General features: G+C 45.3%; 1 protein-coding gene across 1 annotated transcript in view; it reads left to right on the top strand.

The window, feature by feature from the left end:
- Positions 1-11457: 11457 nt before the first annotated feature.
- Positions 11458-22340, top strand: part of LOC309351867 (uncharacterized protein) — a 96534-nt gene continuing 85651 nt past the window's right edge. The window contains exon 1 of the mRNA XM_081879999.1: positions 11458-11875. The gene's annotated coding sequence lies outside the window, so the exon portion shown is untranslated. The remainder of the gene's footprint in view (positions 11876-22340) is intronic.

Here is a 22340-nt window from a genome sequence, read left to right as displayed (position 1 = left end):
TTTCTCTAGTTAGCCCCGCTGGAACTCCAGTTCTTTCCAGACCCTGGGGTCACTAGAGGACTGGTGGCTCCTCCTGGCAAATGGCCTGGTGCGCGCTGGATCACCAGTCCTTCCTTGCCCCCAGAATCCTGCCAACCGAAGGTCCCATCTGGGGTGTCATCTGTTGTAAACAAAAGCTGCCCTTCTTCCCTTATGCGGGACACAAGAGCCCTTTATAGAGTCCCTTGTAGGTTCTCCATCGGTAAGAGAAAACAGACACTAACCAGTGACTACTGAGAAGCAAAGCAGCTAGTAAGCCTGATCTTTATTGATCTGTTGCAACAAGGTGCTCCCCTCACACGCAGGAAAGGAGGAGGACCCAGAACAAAGGTGTGCCTGCCTTTATATAGACATTTTAAATTCCCTGCCCTGGAGCTCCAGACCACCCCTCCACACATCATAGATACATCACAGAAGGGGTGTAACCCCAGACCACCTACTACAAACATCATACCTACATCACAGAAAAGGTGGTCTGCAACAGAAATTTGAATGTTGTCGTTTTTCCTGTCTGCCAGGATATCTGATAATGGCTTATCTGATTCCCTTTCCTGGTAGTCTGGCCATTCCTTTGAGATGGTGATTTCCCAATTCCTGAGACAATGGGAAGGTTCCCTCACCCGCTCCCTCCTTGCAGAGTAAACATTTGGTCAGTTTGGGAGTCAAAATGGTTTCAGTACGGTCTTCCTGAGCTGCTCCAGACATGTGGTCGACATATCTATGTATGTGCTTGGTTGGTAAATTTATGAATATTTATTACATATTACATATATATAAAACCTTAATTTTTTTATTACATGATTCATCCAGTCCAGCCTTTCACATGATGAATTCTGCATTTACTTTAAATAAGCAGGGAGACAATATACCGTCCTCCTTTCCCAATTTTGTTGTTCCATATCCAGTTCAAACTGTAGCTTCTTGTCCAACATGGAGATTTCTCAGGAGACAGATGAGGTGATCAGGCACTCCCATTTCTTTAAGAACCCACCATAGGTTGCTGTGGTCGACACAGTCAAAGGATTTTGTATAGTCAATGAAGCAGAAGTAAATGTTTTCTAGCTTTCCCCATAATCCAGCACATGTTTCCAATTTGGTCTCTGCTTCCTTTGTCCCTTCGAAATCCAGCTTGCACTTCTGGAAGTTCTCGGTCCACATACTCCTTAAGCCTGCCTTGTAGCATTTTAAGCATAACCTTGCTAGCGTGTGATATGAGCGCAATTGTGTGGTAGGTGGTGTGGGATGTGAAACACAAGAGCAGTCAATTACAACATTCCTAGAGTGTACATGTTTAGACATGGGGAGGGATGTTTGTCCAGCCAGCAGGTAAACTTCCTGTTTCCTTCTGGGCTTGGACAGACTTCCTCTGCATGTGACTAGAGGTGGGCGTGGCCTCACCTGTGCAGGTAATGATAAAAGTACAGGGCAGGGGCAGCCATCTCTCTCTTGCCTCTCTTCCTTCGAAGAAGCAACATCTACTAAGCTAAAGATGCCCTCTTGGCTCCCAGCCAAGAGAGGAGACAGGGACTGTCTTAATATAAGATAGACCCCAAATGTATATTACTTCATTAAGCCTAAGTCTGCCTTCTGGGTTCTGATTGTGAACAGAATGCGAGTAAACTCTTTTTATACTTTTGTAAAAGACTGTGTCATCTCTTCTATTTTATGAGGGAATAAGGGGAAATTACCAGAATAGTTATTATAGAGGCTTAAGCGAGGCTGAGCAAACGCTGCCGTTGGAAACTTAAAATAAAGGGGAATGTTTTACTCTGCTGATATTGGAAACTTGTTAACACAAGTTGGATAAGGATATAATCAGATAATATATACTCCCCTGCATCCCTGAACATTCCCACAGGCGGAGCATTCTTTGGCACTGCCCTTCTTTGGGATTGGGATTCATGTGTTGCAGGAACCCCCCGCCCAATCATTCAGTTTGTACAAACAACACACACACACACACACACACACAGGACATACATGACACTTCTGTTATAAATTCATACAAAATCAGCCGTACATTGGATCTGCACCGTTCAACTTTTATTTTACACCACGAGTGAAGGACTATCAAAGGGGGGAGACTTGACACAAGGCAGCCAACACGTCCTGGACAGAAGATCATTCCACTCACAAAGGACCTGCATATGGAAGTGGATTCAGTACGGACTGAAACACAGGACAGTGACCAGCCCTTCCCTCTGGGGGCAGGAAACAGCGAACTCCCCCCTTTGTCCTCAGGAATGTGATCATGGGGAGGGGAAAGGAGGAACTGGGCAGGTGAGAAGACCCTCAGCTTACCACCACAACTCCTCCTCCTTCAGAGAAGTCACACTTCTCTGAGGTCTCTCAGCCCCACTCACCTCACAGAGTGTTTGTTGGGGGGGGGGGAGGAAGGGAAAGGAGAATGTTAGCCACTTTGAGACTCCTTCGGGTAGTGATAAAGCGGGATATCAAATCCAAACTCTTCTTCTTCCTCTCCCTGAACCCCTCCTCTTTGTGATGTGTCAATGATGTAGTCATGATGTAGTTTTGGGGGTGTAGCATGGGGGATTAGGAGCTAATAAAAGTTGGGGTCTTCTTTTGTTGGGGGCTTCCATCTTGTTCCACCTGGTGGCAGGTGGGAGTCCTGTGACGACAGTCTTCAATCAAGACCAAGCCGACTGGCGGCTCTTTTGCTCTGCTCTTCCTGGCTGGTCTCCTTGTTTCTGGTTCAAGGGATCCCTCAGATTTTGGAATCTGCTTCTGGCTCCAATTGTATCGGCTGCTTTTCTGAGCCTCTTGGCTGCTGTGCATGGAAGGTCCCTGTGTCCACGGTCCTTGTCCCCCTCCATTCCTGGTTTGAACAGCACCAAGACCTAAAACACGGAGGGATCTAGGCTCGTGGGGTGGGGAGGATCTTGCACTTGTGGGGGGGAGACCCCTCTTTGCAGCTGGATCTCCGGGATCAGCCCCTCGCCCGCTCTCCTGATCCCAGAGGGAAGAGGGGAAGGGGAAAACCTTCTTCTCCCCCACCCTCAATCCTTTCCCTCCCTTCCCCCCACCTCCTCCTCTCACCCCGCCCCCATAAGTCCCACCCCTCCTTCTCCTCCAATCCGGCTTCTGCTCCAGGAATGGGGGTGTGAGCCCCCCCCACCTCCCTTCTTCCCCCGGAAGTGGAGCTTCCACTTCGGATTTCTTCTCTGCGCCGTAGCTCTAGGGGCCCGCGCGTTCTCCAAGGGGAGGAGGGGCGGCAGGTAAATCCCCCCCCCACGTGGATGTTGCAGGAAAGGAAGGGAGGATCGGGAGCGAGGACAAAGAGGTAAAGGGGTCAGGGGGGAGAGGGGAGAAAAGGACCCAGAGACCCCGCCACCCCCCCAAGCGCCTTCCGTGGGGCCTGGATCCCTGCGCGCGTGCTGCCAAGGGGGCTTTCCTTGGCAGGGGAGGACGTGGGGCGCCCACCCACGGGGTCCCACGAGGACTCCCCGGCCCCGTTTCCCCCTCGCAGGCATCCCTGGGGCGCGGAGAAGCCGGCCAGGAAAGGGTTAAGGAGGCGCCTGGATAGAGACCCCCCTGTCCCTCCCCGGCTCGTCTTGGGGGGCATTAGGGACGGAGAGATGGGGGGCGCAGGGCGAGGGGTGAGCCGGGCCAAGGGGGCGTCTGGGTGCAGGGGAGACTCCGGGAGAAAGAGAGGGGGTCATGGAAGTGGGGGGGGGGAGAAGGGAGGGGCATCCCCGAGGCAGGGAGGCGCAGCATTGGCAGGGTGGGTGGGGAGATAGGAAGACCAGTCTTTGGGGAGACATCTCCATCATGACGCACACGATGAATCTCCGGAGGGGCCGCCTTGGTTTCTCCCTCCAGCCCAGGAATGGGCCCCCCCTCAAGGCGACCAGAGAGGGATCCCTGGAAAGTGGGGGGTCCAGTCCCCCCACCCTTCCTTCCTACAAGCTCCATCCTCTTCCCGCCCCATAAGCCCCTGCCCTGTCCAGACGCAGCGATTCTGCCCAGTCCAGCCATTGGTTCCCTGGAGAGGAGAGGAAATCCCAAGAGGAAGAGGGGAGGGGGGGGGCTTCTCAGAAGCAGCTCTTGGTTTCCGCAATCCCACCCGGGAAGCAGCCAGAAACCTTTTCCTCTCTCTCAGGCTTCCATCTTTATTGTCTTTTCCGCTGAGGATGAGGATAATGTACACCTGTCATCAGAAACTGGGGTGCAGAGTCCATGGAATGGCTCTCAGGATTGATACAGAAGTTGCACCTCAAAAGCATTTCTGTTCCCCCTATTCTTCATAGGCAATGTCAGAGTGACTGACAAGCTGAGATACAATCCTTCAGCGTCCGATGACAGCAACTGCATGAATCTTCCCAGTCAAAGGACCCATTTTCAGGATAGACAGTGCCTGTGGCTGGAGGCTCTACACACCAGGTGTGCCTGTGCAGGCCAAAGACTGCCAGTATTAGCACAGGTGAGGTGTGTGACCTTCCCAAATTTACAGACTGTATGTGAATGAGAGTTTGTGGGTGGGATTATAATTTACGGCAACCCTGTGATTTTCTCCATGCATAACATTTCGTGAGCTGATATTGCAGTACAAATTCCAAAATAACTACCAAAAAAATCACATTTTTTTTCAATTCAAAATCCTTTATTAGGCATAGCACACCACACATTGATAAACAACATATACAAACTGTATAAAATACGGGTACAGCAAACACAATTTATCCTAGTCCTATTCTTAACTCCCAGAAACTAATCAATGTACATTAATAATATAATACAATTTAATATGAAATAAAAATACAACACAGCAACATCACCTACCATTAGAAACCACTAAGTCTCTTTATCATGGCCCATTCTTTCATCATGGACAGCTCTCAAAAATTCAGCCACTATTAAAGTAACTTGATCATCGCCGTCCGCCAGCATGTCCTGGACCGTTGGTTGAGTACAAATCTGTTTTTTGAATTTTAGGGCCTCATATAATTGTATTCTGGCATAACTACCAAAATCACAGGAGAAGAATATATGCTGCAGAGTATCGAGTTCCCTTTTCCCGCACCTGCAGAGATGCTCAGACTCTGGGATAGCTAAATATCTTCCTCTCACTACCACCGAGGGAAACATGTTGAATCTGGCCAACATAAACAGCCTACACGATTCATGATTCTTCAGATTTGTCATGTATCCCTTTTGGAAATCTCTACACAAAGGGAGATTTAAGTGAATGGGAGAGCAGGTGCTGTGCTTTGCAACCTCAAGCATGGCGACAGCACTTTTTTCTGTGAGGGTCTTCCTAATAATTTCCCATGTATCTTTGGGATCAGAGATTTCAAAGTCAGTTAGAATGAACCCTATAGAATCCAGTTTTCTCCTACATATCAGTGATAGATTGTAGATTGCACTATCACTTAAAAGATCGTAAAGTAGAGAATTAGGGAATAGGGCTCTATAATGGAGGAAGATCCAGTATTTCAAGGTCCTCAGCTATGCTCTAACTGATAAAGGCAATATTCCCAGCTCACAACATATTGTTTCATATTTTACTGAGTTTGCAAGTCCTAATAATGACCTCAGAAGGGAAGCGTGAAATTTATCCAACCTCTTGAGGTCACCTGAAATCCACACTGGTGTGCCGTAAAGAAGTTGGGCACACAGTTTCATATCAATCACTTGCAATACAGCTGGGATGAATCTGTTTCCTACTGGAGAAAAAAAATAGGATTTTATATGGTGGGCTGTCACTTTGGCCTTAGCTATAGCAGCACATATATGTGTATTCCAATTCATATTATTTTTAAATGTGATTCCCAGATAATTGAAGTGCTTAACTTCCTGTATTAGATGTCCATTAATTATACATCCTTTTGGGTTCCCCCTCTTTCTGAATTGCATAGTCTTTGTCTTATCATAATTAATTTTGAGATTATTAAGAGAGCAGTAGTTTGAGAAACTCTTAAATAATTTTTTAAAACCCAAAACAGAGAGTGAAATAATTACAGCATCATCTGCATAAAGTAGTAGAGAGAGTGGGCAATTGTTTAAATAAGGAGTATGAGTGGTTGCGTTTTGAAGGAATAATGGTAGGTCAGATAAAAAAAGATTAAATAGGGTAGGGGCCAATATACAGCCTTGCCTAACTCCACGATTATTCAGAATAGGACCTGCAAGTCTACCATCTTTTGATACTTTAACATATATTTGGTTATTAGAATGTAAACTTTGAATCAGTGTAAGTAAATGTGGGTCAATACCAAGGTGTTCTAGTTTAGTCCATAGTTTGTTGCGGTCAACCGAATCAAAGGCACTTTTTAAATCCACAAATGCCACAAAGAGTTTCCATTTATTTCTCATGACATACCGTATTTTTCCCTCTATAACACGCAGATTTTTTTCTCCTAAAAAGTATGGGGAAATGTCTGTGCGTGTTATAGAGCGAATGTGTGGTCCCTGGAGCCGTTTGTCCCAAGTGCATGGCAAAAATCAGGCAAAAATCATATTGTGCCGTCACGGAGGAGAGAAGGCTGCTGCTTTCCTGCATTTTGCCTCAGGGTCTTACTGCCCATCCTGTTCTGTTTCAGTTGCTGTTTGCTCAGACGGAACAAACAGCAGTGAAATCCCCTCCCCTCCAGGCAAATAGAGAGGAAAGCAGAGCGTCCGCTCCGGTGCTGCTGCTGCTGCTGCGTCTGGGGACTCGGCAGGCAGCGGAAAACATGCAGATGCAGTGGCGTAGCGTGGGGGGTGCAGGGGGTGCCGGCCGCACCGGGCGCAACATCTGGGGGTTAGGGTTAGGGATAGGGTTAGGGGGCGCAAATCCAGGGTTAGGGGGCGCAAATTACTTGCCTTGCCCCGGGTGCTGACAACCCATGCTACGCCACTGTGCAGATGAGAGAGAGAGAGAGAGGGATAGAGGGAGGGCTGGCTTGAGTGGGTGGGTGGACTTTTGCCTTCATTCCCCCCCCCCCTTTAAACCCCTCTCCTGCATTCTTAGCCAGCTGCTTCTCCGCACACCCCTCTCGTGCTCCTTGTCCCTTCTATATTTTTCCTTCCCTCCCCACTTAAAACGTGGTTACAAAGCACGGATCCACATGGATCCTCAGGATCTTTGCATTGGGTCAGCCCAAATTCACCATCAGAGCACATAGCATGTCCATGGCTACAGCCTGCCCCCCAAAAATCACGCACCCACTGTTGCCTGGGGCTGCAATGGTGCAAAAATGTGGTTACAAAGCATGGATCTACATGGATCCTCAGGATCTTTGCATTGGGTCAGCCCAAATTCACCATCAGATCACATAGCATGTCCATGGCTACAGCCTGCCCCCCCAAAACCACGCACCCACTGTTGCCTGGGGCTGCAATGGTGCAAAAACATGGTTACAAAGCATGGATCCACATGGATCCTCAGGATCTTTGCATTGGGTCAGCCCAAATTCACCATTAGAGCACATAGCATGTCCATGGCTACAGCCTGCCCCCCAAAAATCACACACCCACTGTTGCCTGGGGCTGCAATGGTGCAAAAACGTGGTTACAAAGCATGGATCCACAGGGATTCTCAGGATCTTTGCATTGGGTCAGCCCAAATTCACCATTAGAGCACATAGCATGTCCATGGCTACAGCCTGCCCCCCAAAAATCACGCACCCACTGTTGCCTGGGGCTGCAATGGTGCAAAAACGTGGTTACAAAGCATGGATCCACAGGAATTCTCAGGATTTTTGCATTGGGTCACCCCAAATTCACCATCAGATCACATGTCTGTGGCCACAGCATGAAGCACAAAAATGATACATCCACTGTTTCATTCAGAATGTTTTTTCCCTTGTTTTCCTCCTCTAAAAACGATGTGCGTGTTATGGTCAGGTGCGTGTTATAGAGCGAAAAATACGGTATTTATCCACAAGATGACTTAACACTAGACACTGGTCAAGAGTTGACGAGCCTGCCTTAAAACCAGCCTGCTCTTTACCAGGTAGGCCTTTTGTCAGTATCCATTCTTCCAATTTAATAAGCAGAGATTTGGCATAGATTTTGCTTATGCATGGTAGCAAACTTATAGGCCTGTAATTCTCTTGGCAATTCCTATCACCTTTTTTAAAGATCGGTACCACTATTGAGTTGTTCCATGACTTAGGTACAAGGGCTGATTGATAGAATTAAAAAGCGGCACAAGTTTAATGGCCCACCATTCTATATCTAATCTCAACAGGTCTATTGGGATGCCATCCATACCCGGTGATTTCCCTTGCTTAAACGAAAGGATTATCCTTTTCATCTCCTCAACAGTAATTTGAAATTGTGTGGTTTTTGCCAAAGAAACTTTAAAATTTTCCTTTTTACAAACTTGGTGATCATAAAAAACAGCAGTAAAATGTGAAATCCAAACCTCATCGCTTATATTAGGGAGCTCAGTGGTATCTTTTATTGAGAGAAGTGACCAAAAAGTTTTAGTATCTTTAATTTCTAATGCAGTAACCATTTTAGACCATTTGGCTAGTGCAAACTCAGATTTTTTTTCCAGGAGTATGTTCTTAAAAGCATTTTTCATTTCAAAATAAGTCTTCCAGAGACCTTGAAAGTTGGTAATGTAGCCTTCTTTTAGACAAGTTCTAAGTTCTTTCTTATAGTTAATACAATCTTTATCAAACCAGTTATACTTATTTAAAGGTTTGTTGCTGGACTGAGAGTCTAAAAAAGAAGAAAATAATTCCTGGATAGTCTTATAGTAACGATCATTATCCTCCAAGGGCAACAAATTTTGGTTAGCCACAGGTTCCGGAAGAACTGGGTTATTTTCAAATACTGCTAATAGATCCTCCCTATTTTTATCACTTATATAAATTCTTTTGGCATAAATAGTCTTATCAATACTAATAGGAGGTCTAATATCATTATTTCTAGGATTCCTGTACATCTCTAAAACTATTGGGAAATGGTCACTCTCTGAGCGAGGTACAACTGTAAAAGAGGCAATTTCATTTAACATTTCACCGGAAACTAGAGAATAGTCGATGACGCTCCTAACCCTTTTGGAGCTAAAAGTAAAATTTCCTGGAAAATCCGGCCACATTGAGCCATTCAAAAATGAGAGGTTCAATTCTAAAACCAATTGTAGGAGTTTTCCTCCCGCTTTATTAATAATGATGTCCTTAGAATTCCTCCCTATTCTCAATGGAAGAGGGGCATCTTCAGCTAGATTTGAGCCATAGCGTTTATAGAGAGCTGTATTATTATCACATGATGATGATAATAATAATAATACTAGTACAGTGGTACCTCGGGTTAAGAACTGAATTCGTTCTGGAGGTCCATTCTTAACCTGAAACTGTTCTTAACCTGAAGCACCACTTTAGCTAATGGGGCCTCCTCCTGCCACTGTGTATTTCTGTTCTCATCCGTAGCTCTAGGGGGGGCGCTTTCGGAAAGGGGAGGAGGATGGGAAGAGGACGATCCACACCCCCCCGTGGATGTTGCAGGAAAGAAATGAGAATCAGGAGCGAGGACAAAGAGGTAAAGGGGCAGCGGGGGGCGGAGAAGGGGGTGTAAGGACCCAGAGACCCCCGCCAGCTCCCCCAGGCGCCTTCCGTGGGGCCAGGATCCCGGCACTCTGGGTGCAGGGGGTGCCAAGGGCAGAGGTAGGAGGGGGCACCCCCGGGGCAAGGAAGCGCCCCCCTTCAAGGTGACCAGAGAGGGATCCCTGGAAAGTGGGGGCTCCTGTCCCCCCACCCCTTTCTTTCCACCCTCGTGGGTGGGCGCCCCATCTCCACCCCTTCGCAGCACAATAATAGTTCAGTGGTACCTCGGGTTAAGAAGTGAATTCGTTCTGGAGGTCCGTTCTTAATCTGAAACTGTTCTTAACCTGGAGACCACTTTAGCTAATGGGGCTTCCTGCTGCCGCCGTGCGATTTCTGTTCTCATCCTGAAGCAAAGTTCTTAACAAAAGGTACTATTTCTGGGTTAGCAGAGTCTGTAAGCTGAAGCGCCTGTAATCCGAGGTACCACTCTAGACGTTATAGTATTCGTCTTTTCCCCCAGCTGCTCTGGGCAGCTTATAGTACATATAGGTAAAGGTAAAGGGACCCCTGACCATTAGGTCCAGTCGCGGACGACTCTGGGGTTGCGGCGCTCATCTCGCTTTACTGGCTGAGGAAGCCGGTGTGCAGCTTCCAGGTCATGTGGCCGGCAGGACTAAGCCGCTTCTGGCGAACCAGAGCACTGTACGGAAACGCCGTTTACCTTCCCGCCAGAGCGGTACCTATTTATCTACTTGCACTCTGATGTTCTTTTGAACTGCTAGGTGGGCAGGAGCAGGGACCGAGCAACGGGAGCTCACCCCGTCACGGGGATTCGAACCGCCGACCTTCTGATCGGCAAGCCCTAGGCTCTGTGGTTTAATCCACAGCGCCAACCGCGTCCCTACAGTACATATACAAGACAGTAAAACATCCAACATTAAAAACCTCCTGATACAGCTGTCTTCTAAATGTCAGATGGTTGCCTACCTCCTTGCCCTCGGAAGGGAGGGCATTCCATGGGGCAGGAGGCCCTCTGCCTGGTTCCCTGGAACTTCACTTCTGACAGCAAGGGAACCAGCAGAAGACCCTCAGAGGTGGACCTCCCTATCCGGACTGAGTGATGGGGGTGAAGATGCTCCTTCAGGTCCACAGGGCTGAGGTTGTTTATGGCTTTAGGTTGCAGATCTTGCTCCTCCATAATGATCGATGTATAGTTAGCAGAGTAGGAGAAAACACAGAGGCAGCAAAAAAAAATTCAGCTGAGAAATTTGTTACCAAAGACAGATAAGCATAAAAGGATCCCCAAAATAGCAAAAACTTAATTTACAGTAAAACCCTGACTTAGCATACCAAAACAGCACTCAAGTAAGAAACAGACAAACAGAGTTGAGTAATATCAGAATAGGAAGTGGGAGCAGGCGCATTTCAATACTGTAATTTATACTATACTATATATAGTTCAATGTCAGAGTAACCCTAGGACTAGATAACAAGCCTCCAGGGGGACGTGCCCCACCTGCCCTTCACGTTCCTCTTCCGCACGGGCAGAATCTGCCTTCTGGACTGTGGGATTCACGGTTGTTCTCCTCCTCTCCATCCACCAGGGCTTGACTTCAGGTGTAGCAGAATTCCCCAGCCCCCCCAAGGATTTGAGACCCATCAGCTTTCCTCACCTGGTTTAGCCGGCCGGTTGAAGCCGTTGCTGGAACCCCTGTTGCATGCTGACAGCTTCTGGAAGCCACAGGTGAGAGCTGAGTGCAGGGTGGGCATGAAGGGTGGGGAAATGACCCCAGGAGGTGCAGGACATGTCCCCCACCAAAGGAACTACTGCTCCCCAACACCCCATGACATCTAGATTCAGGTAGGTAGCCGTGTTGTTTGGACATATTTGAAATACAAAATTAAAAAATAGCCCAGTAGGACCTTAGAGACCAACTAAGATTGTCCTGAGTATAAGCTTTCGTCTGCATGCACACTTCTTCAGATACACTGAAACAGATGTCACCAGACCCTTGTATATCGTGGGAGGGTGGGGTGGGGTTTTTCTCAGAAGAGTACTCCTACTACCATCTCCCACTACCCATCACTATATGAAGAAGTGTGCATGCACACGAAAGCTTATACCTAGAAGAAACTTAGTTGGTCCCTAAGGTGCTACTGGACTATTTTTTTTTACTTTTTTACTTGTACTGTGTCAGACCAATATGGCTACCTACCATTAAGTACAGTTATCTCCTTGCCTTGAATATCCTGCTTTTCAGTGCCAGATTAGGATAGTCCTGTGTCAGAAGACGGGCTCGAGATCAGGCAGCACATCATCATTATAAAGAACCATTGGGGTGGGTGTTTCCACCTGGGATTCCCATGTGCCATCTGCTTTCCTCCTGCTTCTCCTGCTCTCTCCATGCAATGTGAGGCATGTAGACACAGGTCCATCTCCAAGAACAGGAGCTTCCCTGAGCACCCATTCAGCTGACCCCAAGCACCAAGCCTTGTCACTACTTCTCTGACTGACCCAGACCACAGTCCCCAGAAAAGACGTAGACCTGGGTCTCCCAAAATGGTCTATATGGACCTCCTGAGGTCAGTGGGACTGTGCAGGTGATTCATGAAGATCTAGAGGTGGAAATGGGGGCAAACACTTGATTTGAAAGGCAGTCCCACAAGACAACTGTATTCCAAGATCATGCTGTGTTATTAAATATGATTGAGGATTGTGAAATGTTGCTGATGCATTGCTACCATTTGACATCATACCATTTTCATTTCCTAAACATTGGGAACATGGGGAGGACATGGGAGAATGTGGGAGATGTTGAAATAAGAGAAGGTGCTAATGGCGGTTGATATGTCCTTTTTCCCCCTGTGTTCTCTTTCCTGAAACCCAAACAGGATTTCCTTTCTTCCCACTCTGAAAAAGGGGATGGAGAAGACAGAATTGCAAAGGACAGGGCATTAGGAATAGCCATTAAAATGTGTGAAATGTGGAATATGCTTCACTGAATGAGCACACATAGTTCACATCAACGAACACAAAAAGGACAGAACCCATTTAAAGGTATGGAGTGCGGAAAGAGCTTTAGTGATAGTGGAAACCTTAGGAAACATCAACGGACTCACACAGGAGAGAAACCATATGAATGTATTGAGTGTGGAAAGAGATTCCATTTTAGTGGAAACCTGAGAAGACATCAACAGGCTCACATCGGTATGAAACGATTTAAATGTATGGATTGTGGAAAGAGTTTCAATCGGAGTGCACACCTTAGATCACATCAACGGAGTCACACAGGGGATCACCCACTTAAAGGTATGGAGTGCAGAAAGAGCTTCTGTTTGAATGCAAAACTTAGAACACACCAGCAGACTCACAGAGAGAGAAAACGTTTTACGTGCAGGGAGTGTGGGAAGAACTTCAGTCGGAGTGGAAACCTTAAATTGCACAAACGGACTCACACAGGGGAGAAAACATTTGAATGCCTGGATTGTGGGAAGAGATTCAGTCAGAGTGGAAACCTCAAGATACATCAACGGACTCATACAGGGGAGAAACCATTTAAATGTATGGATTGTGGAAAGAGCTTTAGTCATAGTGGACACCTTAGACAACATCAATGGACTCACACAGGGGAGAAGCCATTTAAATGTATTGAGTGTGGAAAGGACTTTATTACGAGTTCACAACTTAGATCACATCAACGGACTCACACAGGGGAGAAACCATATGAATGTATGGAGTGTGGAAAGAGCTTCAGTCTGAGTGCAAACCTTAGATCACATCAACGGCGTCACACAGGGGAGAAACCATATGAATGTATGGAGTGTGGAAAGAGCTTTAATGTTAGTGGAAGCCTTAGAAGACATCAATGGACTCACACAGGGGAGAAACCATATAAATGTATTGAGTGTGGAAAGAGCTTTAGTGATAGTGGAAGCCTTAGATCACATCAACGGACTCACACAGGGGAGAAACCATTTAAATGCATGGAGTGTGGAAAGGACTTCAGTAAGAGTGCAAACCTTAGATCACATCAACGGAGTCACACAGGGGAGAAACCATTTAAATGCATGGAGTGTGGAAAGGACTTCAGTCAGAGTGCAAACCTTAGATCACATCAACGGAGTCACACAGGGGAGAAACCATTTAAATGCATGGAGTGTGGAAAGGACTTCAGTCAGAGTGCACACCTTAGATCACATCAACGGAGTCACACAGGGGAGAAACCATTTAAATGCATGGAGTGTGGAAAGGACTTCAGTCAGAGTGCAAACCTTAGATCACATCAACGGAGTCACACAGGGGAGAAACCATTTAAATGCATGGAGTGTGGAAAGGACTTCAGTCAGAGTGCAAACCTTAGATCACATCAACGGAGTCACACAGGGGAGAAACCATTTAAATGCATGGAGTGTGGAAAGGAGTTCAGTCAGAGTGCACACCTTAGATCACATCAACAGAGTCACACAGGGGAGAAACCATTTAAATGCATGGAGTGTGGAAAGAGCTTCACTCAGAATGCAGACCTTAAAAAGCATCAACGGACTCACACAGGGGAGAAACCATTTGAATGTTTCGAGTGTGGAAAGAGCTATAATGTTAGTGGAAGCCTTAGAAGACATCAACGGATTCACACAGGGGAGAAACCATTTAAATGCATGGAGTGTGGAAAGGACTTCAGTCAGAGTGGAACACTTAAAAAACATAAACAGACTCACACAGGGGAGAAACCATTTGAATGTTTCGAGTGTGGAAAGCGCTTCAGTCAGAGTGCAAACCTTAGATCACATCAATGGACTCACAGGGGAGAAACCATTTAAATGCATGGAGTGTGGAAAGAGTTTTTGTGATAGTGGAAACCTTAGATCACATCAACGGGCTCACACAGGGGAGAAACCATTTCAATGTATGGAGTGTGGAAAGCGCTTCAGTCAGAGTGCAAACCTTAGATCACATCAATGGACTCACATGGGAGAAACCATTTAAATGCATGGAGTGTGGAAAGAGCTTCAGTCAGAGTGGAGAACTTAGATCACATAAACGGACTCACACAGGGGAGAAACCATATGAATGTATGGAGTGTGGAAAGAGCTTCAGTCAGAGTGCACACCTTAGATCACATCAACGGCGTCACACAGGGGAGAAACCATTTAAATGCCTGGAGTGTGGAAAGAGTTTTAGTGATAGTGGAAGCCTTAGATCACATCAACGGACTCACACAGGGGAGAAACCATATGAATGTATGGAGTGTGGAAGGAGCTTCAGTCAGAGTGCAAACCTTAGATCACATCAACGGAGTCACACAGGGGAGAAACCATTTAAATGCATGGAGTGTGGAAAGGACTTCAGTCAGAGTGGAACACTTAAAAAACATAAACAGACTCACACAGGGGAGAAACCATTTGAATGTTTCGAGTGTGGAAAGCGCTTCAGTCAGAGTGCAAACCTTAGATCACATCAATGGACTCACAGGGGAGAAACCATTTAAATGCATGGAGTGTGGAAAGAGTTTTTGTGATAGTGGAAACCTTAGATCACATCAACGGGCTCACACAGGGGAGAAACCATTTCAATGTATGGAGTGTGGAAAGCGCTTCAGTCAGAGTGCAAACCTTAGATCACATCAATGGACTCACATGGGAGAAACCATTTAAATGCATGGAGTGTGGAAAGAGCTTCAGTCAGAGTGGAGAACTTAGATCACATAAACGGACTCACACAGGGGAGAAACCATATGAATGTATGGAGTGTGGAAAGAGCTTCAGTCAGAGTGCACACCTTAGATCACATCAACGGCGTCACACAGGGGAGAAACCATTTAAATGCCTGGAGTGTGGAAAGAGTTTTAGTGATAGTGGAAGCCTTAGATCACATCAACGGACTCACACAGGGGAGAAACCATATGAATGTATGGAGTGTGGAAGGAGCTTCAGTCAGAGTGCAAACCTTAGATCACATCAACGGAGTCACACAGGGGAGAAACCATTTAAATGCATGGAGTGTGGAAAGGACTTCAGTCAGAGTGGAACACTTAAAAAACATAAACAGACTCACACAGGGGAGAAACCATTTGAATGTTTCGAGTGTGGAAAGCGCTTCAGTCAGAGTGCAAACCTTAGATCACATCAATGGACTCACAGGGGAGAAACCATTTAAATGCATGGAGTGTGGAAAGAGTTTTTGTGATAGTGGAAACCTTAGATCACATCAACGGGCTCACACAGGGGAGAAACCATTTCAATGTATGGAGTGTGGAAAGAGCTTCAGTCAGAGTGCAAACCTTAGATCACATCAATGGACTCACATGGGAGAAACCATTTAAATGCATGGAGTGTGGAAAGAGCTTCAGTCAGAGTGGAGAACTTAGATCACATAAACGGACTCACACAGGGGAGAAACCATATGAATGTATGGAGTGTGGAAAGAGCTTCAGTCAGAGTGCACACCTTAGATCACATCAACGGCGTCACACAGGGGAGAAACCATTTAAATGCCTGGAGTGTGGAAAGAGTTTTAGTGATAGTGGAAGCCTTAGATCACATCAACGGACTCACACAGGGGAGAAACCATATAAATGTATAGAGTGAGGAAAGACCTTTGGTGATAATGGAAAACTTAGAACACATCAACGGAAACACACAGGGGAGAAACCATTTCAATGTATGGAGTGTGAAAAGAGTTTTAGTAATAGTGGATGTCTTAGGAAACATCAACAGAGTCACACAGGGGAGAAAGCATTTTAATGTATGGAGTACAGTAAATACTTCACTCAGAGTGGAAATCTTAGAAAACATCAGCAGATACACAGGGGAGAAACCATTTAAAGGTATGGACTGTGGAAGGAGCTTCAGTCAGAGTGGAACCCTTGATTTTTGTCAACAAACTCACACAAAAGACAAACCATATAAATATCAGGAAAGTAGATAGAGGTTCACTCTTAGTGAAAGTTCAAAATCAAGAGACTTATGGACAGGAAGAACTTTAAGAGTTGAAACCCTTCAAACCATCAACAAACTCAGAGTGGAGAAGCAGTTTATATGAAAAGACTGGCAAAAGTGCTTTATTTATAATAGAGTGATCAAGGAACATCTAGGGACTCTCACATGGGAGAACCCATTTAGATGTATGGAGTGTGGGACGTCTTCCTCTCAGAGTCCACTCTGAGCAATGAACTCAGTAGGAAATCATTCCTAAAAGCATGAGGTATATGTGAAGTTCTAGTGTTTGTATGTAAAACATTATAATAATGAAATAATGAAGGCAACATCTCACAATGGTGAGTATAATTTTAGATGAAAGCACCTTTGGTTTTTAAACCAAACTCTGTCACCCCCCCCACCGCATGATCTCCAAGCACTGCTTCTTCACCAGAACTTTATCACTGCCTCCTGCCCTGCACGTTCTGAAGAAAACTTGAAATACTGAAATTGAATGGGAGATTTCCCCCCAAGCCTAATTTCAAGAGGGGGAAAGAGGGGCTGCAGGTACCAGGGAAGTCTCCTGGGGGACCCACCTTCACTCATGAACCCCGGGACAATTTACTGCCATCAGCAAACTTTGCCCCCTCCCTGCTCCCTCCGAAGTCTAGCTCATTTATGAACAAGTTGACAAGCCCCAGGTCCCAATACTGATCTTGAGGGGACTCCGCTTTCTGCTCCTCTCCATTCAGAGAACTGTCCGTTTACTCTCTTGGTGCTTCAGAAGGAGGGCTGCCTCCAACTGGGGAGGCCCATTTCTTCTAGGGGCGCATTTCTGGGGTCCCCACGGTGCCCCCCAGCCTGGCTCCACTTGGCCAGGGCAGCTGCATTTTGTTTCGCTGCAAGTGAGCCTGTCCCCTGCAACTTGGGGTCTTAAATGAACTTCATGGGGGGGGGGAATCAGCGAAATGGAGCTTCTGGAGCCTGTGCTTCCCCCTCCCCACCTGCTCCCTTCAAGTTTCCTGAGCCCCTCCCTTTTACATTTCAAGATTGGGGGTCCTGCACAGCCCTTAGGTCACCTTAGCATTGGGGGGGAGCTATTTTGTTTGCTGAGGGCAGGAGTCACAATCCTGGCACACTGCAGGATGTCTGGGTTTTAGGTATGGGGGTGAGGCTCAGGTGGGAAAGAGCTGATAGGGGAAATATCCTGGGGTGTGGACTTTATTTTTTTAAAATCATTTTTATTGATTTATTTTTTTTAAAAAAAAAAACCTGAGTGCTTGCTGGAAGGACAGATCCTGAAGCTGAGGCTCCAAGACTTTGGCCACCTCATGAGAAGACTCCCTGGAAAAGACCCCGATGTTGGGAAAGATGGAGGGCACAAGGAGAAGGGGACGACAGAGGACGAGATGGTGGGACAGTGTTCTTGAAGCTACCAGCATGAGTTTGACCAAACTGTGGGAGGCAGTGGAAGACAAGAGTGCCTGGTGTGCTCTGGTCCAGGGGGTCACGAAGAGTCAGACGTGACTATACGACTAAACAACAAATATCGAGATGTGGAAAAATGGAAACGAAATGTGGGAAATATGGAAAGCACAAGGAGAAGCAGGACTAAGATGTGGAGATCTGCTCCAGAGATCCAGACCATGGGGAGCCCCAAGAAATTAATAAATACAATTTGGACTATAATTTGATCTTTTTTATTCTTTTTTTTTTAATTGAAGTATTATGATTGGGTATTTAATTGGGGTGTGGATATTTAATTGAGGTGAACCAAAGCGGTGGCGGTGGGGGCAGGCCGCCCCAGTGCCCACGCTTTGCCATCTCGCTCTCGGCTGGAGGAGGCAGGCAGGAAAGAGGACGGGGCGGAACGGAGGCAGGCGAGCCAACAAGTGAGGGGGCAGAGTTGGCTGCTGGGGGGGGGGTGCACTTGAGTTGCTGCCTCCCGAGTTGCTCTGTCTGTCAGGTTGCCCTCATGTGCCCCCCCCCAAGCAGGGCTCCCGTGCCTTGTTTGTCGTAATTTTTTTTTTTTTCCATATATTTTTATTGAGTTTTTAACAACACAAAAAGAAAAGCTTATTTACATCCAAGTACATATCACTTATTTTCATTATCTGGACTTCCCTCAACTCTTCCGACAATCTTTCGTAATTTCCATCCTATCTACACATTTCCTAACTTCAACATTACTATTAAGTATTACAGTTCTATCTCTATATATCTTCACGTAACGTTCCTCATTCTTTTACAAAGCTTCTTTGAAACACACTAACGTTGTATGTTCCTCACATGCAGTTTCCAAATATTCCGTAAATTTCCCCCAGTCTTCCAAAAATTTCTGATCTTTTTGATATCTTATTTTACCTGTTAATTTGTCTAATTCTGCGTAATCTATAAGCTTTACCCTCCAATCTTCCAAAGTTGGGACCACTTTTCCCTTCCAATTCTGAGCCACCAACATCCTTGCCGCCGTAATAGCATATTGAAAAAATTTACAGTCTTTCCTTGTTATATCCTTTCTTGTTATTCCTAATAGGAAAATTTCAGGTTTTTTAACAAAGTTATATCTTAGTATTTTCTTCAGTTCGTTATGTATTGTCCCCCAAAACTCCCTTATTTTACTGCACTCCCACCACATATGCATGAATGTACCCTCCTTCTCTCCACACCTCCAGCATTTATTACTGATTTTGTACATTCTGGCTAATCTTACTGGCGTTAGATACCATCTGTACACCATCTTCATTGAGTTCTCTTTTAGAGAGACACAAGCTGTAAATTTTATGTTTTCGTTCCATATTTTGTACCAATCATCTATTTCTATATTGTATCCCAAATCTCTGGCCCATTGAATCATCACATCCTTTACCCCCTCATCCATCGTATGCCAATCTAGCAGGATTTTGTACATTTTTGAAATCACCTTATAATTGTTGTTCACTATTTCTGTTTGAAATTTAGATTCTCTTTCTCTGTACCCTTTTTCCTTTGCATCTTTCTTAAACATTTCATTTATTTGGAGGTAGTGCAGCCAATCATAAACCTGACCTTTTATCTGTTCGTATGGTTTTATCCTCCATTTTCCTCCTTCCTTCATCACCAATTCTCCATATGTCGCCCAATTATCTCTCATGTTGACTTTTTTAACAGCTAACACCTCTAATGGGGACAGCCAGTGTGGGACTCCTACTTCCAATATGTTTTTATATCTATCCCATACTTCCCACAACGCTCTCCGAACAATATGGTTATCAAATGACTTATAGCCCTTCTTCTTCTCTTTCCATAAATAAGCATGCCATCCGGCTATATTGTCGAATCCTTCCAAATCTAACAGCTTTGTATTCTTGAGGTTGATCCATTCTTTCAGCCAACAGAGGCATGATGCCTCATAATATATCTTCAGGTCTGGCAGGGAAAAGCCCCCCCTCTCCTTTGTATCTGTCAATAATTTATATTTAATTCTTGGTTTTTTCCCTTGCCAGACGTATCTTGTGATCAGCCTCTGCCATTCTTTGAAGATCGACGTTCCTTTTAATATTGGTAGCATTTGAAATAAGAATAGCATTTTGGGCAATACTAGCATCTTAATTAGTGAAATTCTGCCCCATAAGGATAGTTTTAGTCTGTTCCAAATTATCATGTCTTTCTTAATTTTGTTCCATGTCGGTGTATAGTTGTTCTGATAAAGGTCGATATTTTTGGGTGTCAGCCAAATTCCTAAATATTTCACTTTTTTAACAATTTCAATTCCTATTTGTTGCTGTAATTCTTCCAGTACTGTTTTCTCCATATTTTTGACCATGATTTTGGTTTTCTTCCTATTTATTATGAACCCCGCCACCTCTCCAAATTTCTCAATTTCGTCCAGTATTTCTTTTGCTGACTCCAACGGATCTTCCGCCGTCAGCACTAAGTCATCCGCAAAGGCTCTTATTTTATGTTGGTCTTTTCCTACCGCCACCCCTTTTATTCCTTCATTTTTCCTTATTGAATCTAATAACACCTCCAGGACCATGATAAATATCAATGGAGACAATGGACAGCCTTGTCTGGTGCCTTTTGAAATTTTTATTTCTTCTGAGATCACACTATTTACTATCAATTTGGCTCTTTGTTCCATGTATATTGCCTTTATTCCGTTGAGAAAATCATTACCCATATCCCTCTGTTCGATATTTTTCAGCAGAAAGTCCCATGATACATTATCAAATGCTTTTTCCGCATCCACGAACATTAGCATTGCCTGCTTCTCATTCCTGGCAGACAAATATTCTATAATATTTATAATATTTCTCACATTATCTCTCATTTGTCTGCCAGGAAGAAAGCCTGCCTGGTCTTCATGTATAATTCCTTGTAAAACCTTTTTCAGCCTTTCTGCCAATATCCCTGCAAAGATTTTGTAATCCGTATTCAATAAAGAAATTGGCCTATAATTTTTAACTTGCGTCAAATCTGCATCGTCTTTTGGGATAAATGTTATGAATGCTTCTCTCCACGTCTCCGGAATTTCTTTCTCCTTCAAAATCATATTCATCACTTCTTTCATTGGTTGTGACAAGGTTGTCTCCAATTCTTTATAATACCTTGCTGTGAAACCGTCTGGTCCCGGAGCTTTCCCATTTTTCATTTTTTTAATTGTCTCTTTTATCTGGGGGAAATTTACGGAATATTTGGAAACTGCATGTGAGGAACATACAACGTTAGTGTGTTTCAAAGAAGCTTTGTAAAAGAATGAGGAACGTTACGTGAAGATATATAGAGATAGAACTGTAATACTTAATAGTAATGTTGAAGTTAGGAAATGTGTAGATAGGATGGAAATTACGAAAGATTGTCGGAAGAGTTGAGGGAAGTCCAGATAATGAAAATAAGTGATATGTACTTGGATGTAAATAAGCTTTTCTTTTTGTGTTGTTAAAAACTCAATAAAAATATATGGAAAAAAAAAAAATAAATTACGACAAACAAGGCACGGGAGCCCTGCTTGGGGGGGGGCACATGAGGGCAACCTGACAGACAGAGCAACTCGGGAGGCAGCAACTCAAGTGCACCCCCCCCCAGCAGCCAACTCTGCCCCCTCACTTGTTGGCTCGCCTGCCTCCGTTCCGCCCCGTCCTCTTTCCTGCCTGCCTCCTCCAGCCGAGAGCGAGATGGCAAAGCGTGGGCACTGGGGCGGCCTGCCCCCACCGCCACCGCTTTGGTTCACCTCAATTAAATATCCACACCCCAATTAAATACCTTGTATTATGATTATGAAGTATTATGATTGGGTATTTAATTGGGGTGTGGATATTTAATTGAGGTGAACCAAAGCGGTGGCGGTGGGGGCAGGCCGCCCCAGTGGTTCACCTTTAATTGAGGTTCACCTTTAATTGAGTTCACCTTTAATTGAGTTCACCTTTGGTTCACCTTTAATTGAGGTGAACCAAAGCGGTGGCGGTGGCGGTGGGGGCAGGAGTGTGGAAAGGACTTCAGTCAGAGTGGAACACTTAAAAAACATAAACAGACTCACACAGGGGAGAAACCATTTGAATGTTTCGAGTGTGGAAAGCGCTTCAGTCAGAGTGCAAACCTTAGATCACATCAATGGACTCACAGGGGAGAAACCATTTAAATGCATGGAGTGTGGAAAGAGTTTTTGTGATAGTGGAAACCTTAGATCACATCAACGGGCTCACACAGGGGAGAAACCATTTCAATGTATGGAGTGTGGAAAGCGCTTCAGTCAGAGTGCAAACCTTAGATCACATCAATGGACTCACATGGGAGAAACCATTTAAATGCATGGAGTGTGGAAAGAGCTTCAGTCAGAGTGGAGAACTTAGATCACATAAACGGACTCACACAGGGGAGAAACCATATGAATGTATGGAGTGTGGAAAG

The sequence above is a fragment of the Podarcis erhardii genome, assembly GCF_964252035.2.
Source record: "Podarcis erhardii genome assembly, chromosome: 10".
NCBI classification, from domain to species: domain Eukaryota; kingdom Metazoa; phylum Chordata; class Lepidosauria; order Squamata; family Lacertidae; genus Podarcis; species Podarcis erhardii.
Note: the sequence above shows the minus strand (reverse complement) of the source record. Positions and strands in the feature narration are given on the sequence as shown.